Source organism: Macrosteles quadrilineatus, unplaced genomic scaffold (assembly GCF_028750875.1).
Source record: "Macrosteles quadrilineatus isolate MER2022 unplaced genomic scaffold, UCM_ALF_1.0 Scaffold_1__1_contigs__length_201487025, whole genome shotgun sequence".
NCBI lineage: Eukaryota > Metazoa > Arthropoda > Insecta > Hemiptera > Cicadellidae > Macrosteles > Macrosteles quadrilineatus.
This window is the reverse complement of record NW_026542594.1, coordinates 155,453,443-155,461,171: the sequence shown is the minus strand read 5'-3', so window position 1 is coordinate 155,461,171 and position 7,729 is coordinate 155,453,443. Positions and strand designations below refer to the sequence as shown.

General features: G+C 37.3%; 1 long non-coding RNA gene across 2 annotated transcripts; it reads right to left on the bottom strand.

Moving 5' to 3' along the window:
- Positions 1-1,145: 1,145 nt before the first annotated feature.
- On the bottom strand, positions 1,146-7,523 carry LOC128988031 (uncharacterized). 2 transcript variants are annotated; one of them, XR_008490315.1, is made up of 3 exons: positions 7,440-7,523; positions 2,686-2,830; positions 1,146-1,290 (listed from the first exon to the last, which is right to left on the bottom strand). It is a non-coding gene; the product is annotated as an uncharacterized LOC128988031 (long non-coding RNA). The 2 variants fall into 2 exon arrangements; XR_008490319.1 differs by having other exon boundaries at positions 2,729-2,830.
- Positions 7,524-7,729: the final 206 nt, after the last annotated feature.

Below are 7,729 nucleotides of genomic sequence, written 5' to 3'. Positions count from 1 at the left end.
TAACCCCGTACCCACGGTGCTCATCTAAGCAGATACTCTGTTTACATTACACTTATAGTCCTCGCCACCCTAAGTTGAGGCAGCCCAAGGCCGCACGGCGTATATCTAGTGCGGCCTTTGGCTGCCTCAACTTAGGGTGGCGAGGACTATAGTCGACCAGTTGGTGTGAAGAGAGTTGAACAGTAGCATGAGTATCGATTTACAAATTCCTTTCCCAGCTGACGTGAGCTAGGCGATGACCGGTAGGGCTAACTTCCAAGAAACATCGTTAACCTATAAGTCAAACACCCAATCAGCCAATGAGAAGGCCTAATGAAGAAAATGGAGGGGTGAGGAGTCTCTCAGCTGGAGCTGGAGAACCTGAAGAAACAAATCGAGGAGTTCACCACGGGCCACTGGACCAAGAAGATCGAGAGTTTCGGAGTGTGTGTATCGTTGCGTGTGCTTCTGGGACAATAAACAGTATGTAAAAAGAATAAAATATATAACTAAAGTTTTGTAAAACAAACAAGTCATATAGTTTGTCAGTAACTCATTCTTTTAAATTTTTAATTGATTTTCTTTTCTTGTAAACTATAACATTGTAAATTTATTTATCTTATTATTGTTGATCTTTGCCTTTTCAAAGTTTTCTTTTGCTTTACTTTTGTTGTTTTTCTTAATTTAATTTTGTTCATTACACGTTGAGCAACACCCTAAGCAGTCTTATGTCTCATTAACCTAACACGTCTAGACAATGAAGTTCAAACATTTATTCAGAGGAAAATTCTTGAGTGATTTTATTGGGTTGGCTAAATAGAGTTTTTGATTCAACTTTTGAATTACTTATTTCATTTTTACAGTACACTCATTAGTCATTAAACACCAAAATTATTTTATTTTACTAGCTATATATTAACTTTGCTTCTTAAGATTGGCACTCGCATATAATATAAATATTAATATCATTTTATCTTTATGTATAGTTATCTGAGACATGTACGAACAAGAACAATAAAAAAATATATCTAAAAAAAGAATATTTTATCTATAAAACTGTCAACATAGTTAGAAGATCAAAATAAAATATATAATCATTTTTACATGTTTTCTTTACAAATTACAGAGAAGTTTACTGGTAAGAATTTTAACAAAATTAACAGCTATAGATAAATATAAGGTTTATTGGTAAAGTATAAAAACAGTACATAACAATAAAAGGCAACATATAATAATAACTATAGCTGCCCTGTACAGCGGCCAACCTTCTCCATAATATTTTTGTCCAGAGCTGGGGCTACATCTTTCTTCCTGAAACAAACATTTTAATCTTGGTAAAGAAAGTCACAATTTTAAAATACTCAGGGGTGCCAAATTATGCGGGTTGGTGTAGTTGGTAGTTTCAAATAAAAAGGTCTTATTTTACAATAAATTACCATAGGTACCCTTAACTAAAAGTTTTTAACTGGTTTATTCCGCCTACAAACGTGCGACACAAACTCGATCTTTGAGGGGCTTTCATTGCTTGTTAAAGACACATGTTAACCTCTTGCCACATTACCAAGAGTTATTCTTCTTGCTAGAAGAATAACTCTTGTTAATGTGGCAAGAGGTAGATATCTTCCTGAGGAGGATCTAATTGGGAAGCTACAGGCTTTTATCGGACGCCTTAACTTGTAACTTGAAGAAAACAACTGTATGGGGTGCGCAATAATTTTATTTTTGGATGAAGTGCTTTATGGTCTTGGCCTGCCCCTGTTAACAGTTTTAACAGGATCAGCAACAGGTAAATTAAACCTTTTATATTTTGTCTAGGCCTATATTTCCCTGATCAAGTTAGTGCAAAGAAGTTTTTGTTGAATAATAGTTGTAAAGGCTTTAATTTCCTGAATTGAAATAAGTACCTGGGGACCGAGCCATGGCATAGTTTATTTTGATTGTAAAAGCAATATACAGGAATGGATGCTTTAGAAGAATTTGAAATTTATAAAACAATCAAAATTCGAGCTAACACATTATTAAACGACAAAATCAGTTTACAGTCTAACGCTCTGTATGATACTCTAATAAAAAAACAAGAACAGCTGATGAACAAGGAGCCGAGCTATACAAAGTCCACTGCCCAACCATCTTCCGCATCGCAGTCATGACCCTCATCTGCAACTGTGCGCACAAGGTTGGGGTTGGACATTGTAAGTTTTTGTCAGTAAGCCTACTCGTTTTGTTCATAAAACGTCTGACTGTAAATAGTATATGTCCGTGTTTCACATTTAAACTCTTGATGACCCTTTCGAAGTTACAGTGTTAAATGTTCTTGTACAAGATCTCATGATGAGGACTTAGGTCCTTAAAACCCGTAATCTATAAGGACTAAACAGGATCAATCTGGCAGTACTGAGGTAATTTTATACCTTTTATAGTTGGTTCATTGATCTTGAGACAAAACAACTCAAATATGAAAATGAGTATTATGTTATTGATATATTTTAACGTAAACAGTAGGGCAATTACAATGTTGGTCATAATTGTTTTTATACAGTAGGCCAACATTTGGTGGTTTTTATTCATAAATTCGGACTACTTAACAACTGTTTGGATTAGGCGGTATAGTTCATCTTCCCGTTGCGAAGAACGGGCACAGAAGCTAGTAAATTATTAAGTGATTTAATAAATAACTCTATATATAATATTTACAATAAACTATACCTTCAAAAATCTGGCTGTTTAACAGATGATATGGCAGACATACACTTATCTCACTAGGTGCTCTTCCTTAAGTTCTTTTACGGAGTACAGCGGCCTATAATTAGTATTCCTTTCAGCGCCTTCTGAAGGAGGGTGCATCCATCTCCTGCAAATGAGTAGGCAGTTATGAGTTGTAGTTAATATAGGTCGGCCGCTTAGAAAGCGTCCTCTTCGTAGCATTGGTGCGAGAGAGAGATACCGAGCTGTGGGAGTGAGACAGAATATGGCTCTTCCCCCACTCCGCTACCACCCCACCACCACCCATTATTTTATTTTAACAAATCATATGTTTTCTTGTAATTTTCCAAAGACTTTCGAATGCCAATCATTAGGAATCAGCATTGAATATATAACACTATTTAGTTTTATATATCCAATATAGCGTTGTATTCAACATTGAATGAATATACTGTAGTAGTGTTATACAATATAACACTACTACAGTTAGCTATATTGTACAGTTATATGGTACCATTTAACCGAAAAACAGTAAAGCAGTAAATACTTGATTGGCTGATTGGAGGGGTGGGGGATGTGCGTGCACACACCTTCTTTTATACGCCTTGCCATCCCGGGTCTAGAGGTATTACCATTACCATGAGTACTACGGTAATAGTTTATACCCTATATAGGATATTCACTAAAAGGCCGTCACTGAGATGTGTGGTCGTTACTTGCGTTGGTGGCAACACCATTATAATTGCAATCACGTTATATGCGTCTTCCACAATCGTGGCAACATCAGCGATAATCTCCTGCGATTATCTCAGCTTTCATGACTCTTTGTGATTGCGGCCATATGTGAATCGCGGCGAGATTCGTGATGATTGTCCCTATCGCGGCAACAGCCATTGCGGTGGGTCCTGTATTCGTGATTGTTTACTGTGGTCATGATTTTCCACTTCTTAAAACGAGAGAGGCCATTCGGTAATCGTCTAGTAAATCTTTGAAGTTATTAAGAAAAACCATAGTCCGAGGGGATCCTACGGGTTTAGTAGTTTAGTGCTTGGGTTTAGTGTATGTCATTTTAGTGTAATAAAATCTGGACAACTTACGCTATATGTCGTTTTGTGCTGTTTTTGTTAATTATATGTAAAAAGAATCTTGTCAATTTATTTGTAACTATTTATTTTCCACTAAGGCTACTTAAATGAGAGATTTTCAATTATATAAGTAGGAGTTACAAAAAAGGTTCCGTCGTGATTATCTGTATGGATAACACCATTGAACAGATTATTATTCTAACTAATCTGTAGGGATGAAAATTAACCTTAAAATTCGTGTAACTGAGCAGTCAGACATTTTCGGCAAGCCTCTCGTTTTCGGGCGGGCCTGCGAGGGACTGTTTTCCACAGCAGTACGAACTCTGTCGAATGTTCGTTGTCTGGCATCCGATCTGACTTTGGTCGGCCTTTCAGCTTCCTATTCAACGCAGAAGCCGTTGTTCTAAAGTTAGTAACCCACCGCATTATTGTTATACGCAACGGAACTTCTCCATGTCGCCTTACGTTCCCTACCGACCGTCACACTACTCTGTTACTGAGGGATGAGTATAGTTGGTAGCTAAAGTGTTAATTGAAAGAACGCACGAAACTGCTTATGCTGCTGAGTTGCAATGAATGAATTCAATACTTTGTAGCTCAGGCGACCACTGCATCTATGACTAGAAAAAATGGCATTGTGTAGACTTTCCAACGAGCTTACTCCTACCACTTTCAGACAACTTGTCGCTGAACAGTGCTCTGCAGAAAATGGATCGGTTTTTTGCCACACCCTTTACTTTATAACACTATGACTATATATTCAATATTGAATACAACACTATATTGGATATAAAACGCTAAATAGTGTTATATATTCAATGCTAATTCATAATGATTGTCATTCGAAAGTCTTTGGGAAACTACAAGAAAACATATGATTTGGTAAAATAAAACACGTTCAGCTAGCACGTGACGTCACTATGCACACATTTTGTGAAAACGGCAATTGGCGGAGAGGGGGAACGTACCCTCCCTCGCCGTTACCTCCCCTACATGCGCTAAAAATTTCGCGCAGGTCGTTTTCTAAACGGCCGACCTATAGTAGAACGAGGATAGCTATTCTAGGTACGTTTGAAACGACAGCAGGAAAAGTCTATATTTTGTGCTCTTCTGGTATAGTACTCCTGCACCCCAGTGGCGGATCCAGAGGGGGGGGGGGGCAGTCGCAGTTTGGAAATATATGTCATATATTTTTGACTGCATGTAATACAGTAGTGCATACAAATTGCGTAAAATAATTTGTCACACTAACTTAGGACAAAGAAATGGTATAAAACTGCCATTTTTGAAGACTTAGTTTAAACAAATTTTTGGGGAGGGAGGGGGTACCCCCGAACCTCTCAGACACCCCCTCCTTGTGACTGTTCTAGATCCACCACTGACTGCACGTCATCTTTTCTAGGGTCAGGATATCAAGCACTACGCCGTGAGTACCCTTAAGCTACATTTCCATTCCTACAAGTCGCAGGCACAAGTCGAGGCACATGTCGAGACCATGACGAGGCACATGTCGCACGTAGTTTGTCATGCCGTTTCCATTCCAGGCACAAGTCCCGCGACTACAACTGGCAGACAAGGCAGTGTTCTCTTTTATTGTGATGCGGTGAGGTTTGGTGGCTGATTTTGATTATATTGTGTTCTACAAATCATCATGGATGACATAACAGCCTCTGCTTTTTTATTTATGGCTGGTGCATACAATGAACTTAGAAGGAAACTACCTAGATAGTGGATAAGAAGTTTTTTTTGGCTAAAAGAGCATTGGAAGGTGCATTTAATCAATTGATGAGAGATTTGCGCGTACAAAGTGGCTTTGAAAATTTCCTCCAACGGACTCAACGAAATTTGAGGTTATGATTACCTGTCATTTATGAGCATGCGGTAGTTTGGAGGACCTGCGCATGCGCGAGTTGCAGGCACATGTTGCAGGCATATGTCAGTTCCTCAAGCCGTGCACGCGATTGTTAATACGCTCCTGGCCGTGCATACAATAGGTTGACTGCAATTAAAGTTATATTCGGAATCTGCATTAACTCCAGAATCTGACAGTATAAATATAATCTTATTTAAATCGTAATTAGAATTTTAACAACTAAAAATGTTAAACAAATATCATAACTTGACATGAAAAAGTTACTAAGCGAGGATTTTTTATATTTTTTTGTCAGAAGCAAACTTCAAGCGACAAAATTGTAGCTAATGAGATGATCTTCAGCATATAACCAAGCAATTTCAAATAGAATTTTTTAGTCGTGTGTAATGGAGTAATTAGTAACGCAAAGAGGTTCTTTATAAATCGCGCCGCGGGCCGTCCTTCCTGGTTCCGCTGATCTTTATGTTTACGGTACTCCCAGAAACGTTTTGAGTACAATCAATAGTTATACTAAATACATTTTTAATACAGGTAACACATAAGTACATATGTGTTAGAAATGTGAACTGTGTTACAACTAAACTGTGTTACCTACAAATAACCCCCTTTGTTTGGTTGTAACAAGGGGGTTATTTGTATGCTTTGTTGGGTAATTAATGAGAACTTTCAAATATTAAGGTCCAGAGCAATTAATTGGTCATGAATACTAAACCTAGATGTCTTTAAGATGGCGAAGTTATTTTGTTAGTAGTATCAACTAAGTTTAGACTAACCTACAAGGTTTATTATCACATATAAAAATGTTTTGATGGCCGTTGCCCTGGCGGTAGGTTAGTTGCGCATTTGCTACCTACAAAATCCGGGCCCTGTAGGGTGGGTTATAATGCGGTAGAATGGCGATAAACTTAGGTTAGTTGCCCATTGACGCCTTGAACAATAGATCTCTTAAAATTATAAAGAGCAATGAAGCGTAGTCCTACGAAAAAGCCAGTCTACCGGAATAGGCAAATCATTATGAATTTAATGTGTACCATGTAACCTTGTAAGTTATAGCCATCCACCTTCACCTGTCACGTAAAGCCACAATAATCAAAGAAAAAATCACACTACTCCAGCTGCTGAGAGTATCAAATACGTATAGGCCATGCTATAAAATGCTAAAAACTCAATTGGTAAACTAAAACTGTCATACGAAAAACTTTATACTTTGTCAGCATCTTATAAAAAATAAAAATATAAAAAAAACTAGTGCACTTGTTGCTCAAAATCGATCAATAGTCTAGTACCGGAAGTTATATTAAAACTAATAGTCATAATTTTCTATGAGTTTAAAAATCCAACTAAAAGCGCAGTATGCAACTAATGGATAGACTAGGCCTATTTGATGTATCGATTCATTCGGTTAGCTAAGTTAGGTTAGGTTAACTTTACTAACCAAACTTGATATATTAAATGAGATAATCGATTTATTGATCGATATATTTATTCGAATTATAGTGTAGGACGTAAGGCATAAAGTGCAGTTTAATTTTAAAATAGATATATTTTAAATACCGGTATCGATTATTAATCAATATTTTCAATTTGATAGTTTCAATCGATATTAGCGAAGCCCAGGAAACTGTACCCCCAATTTATTTTATAGGCTACCAGAAACTAATTTGAATTTGCTTGAAACGTTAATATTCTAATGACCATGTCCATGTCAATAAGTTACACCTTTCAATTTTGTGATGACAAAAATGGTTCTTTAAACTGTAGTAGTTGTTGTAACTTAGGCCTAAATTGAAAATACACACCTAAAATACAAATTTGTATGACAATTGAAATTGACAAACAATAAATTCTCCAAAATCCAACCTCAAACTTACTAGACACTAGACAGAGCTAGAGCAGCAGCAGATCTAAGAAGAGAAGAAGAAGAAGAAACGCAGAACAGATTCAACAGAACAGAACACGAAACTAGACGAAGGAAGGCTGAAATTTGGGTGGAGTAGAGGTAATTCAAAGAAGTCGCGGGAATTTTCAGAAGTGTAGAGGGTAAGCGACCGCACCGCGAAACACGTGACCACGGCGAAGCCACGCCCTT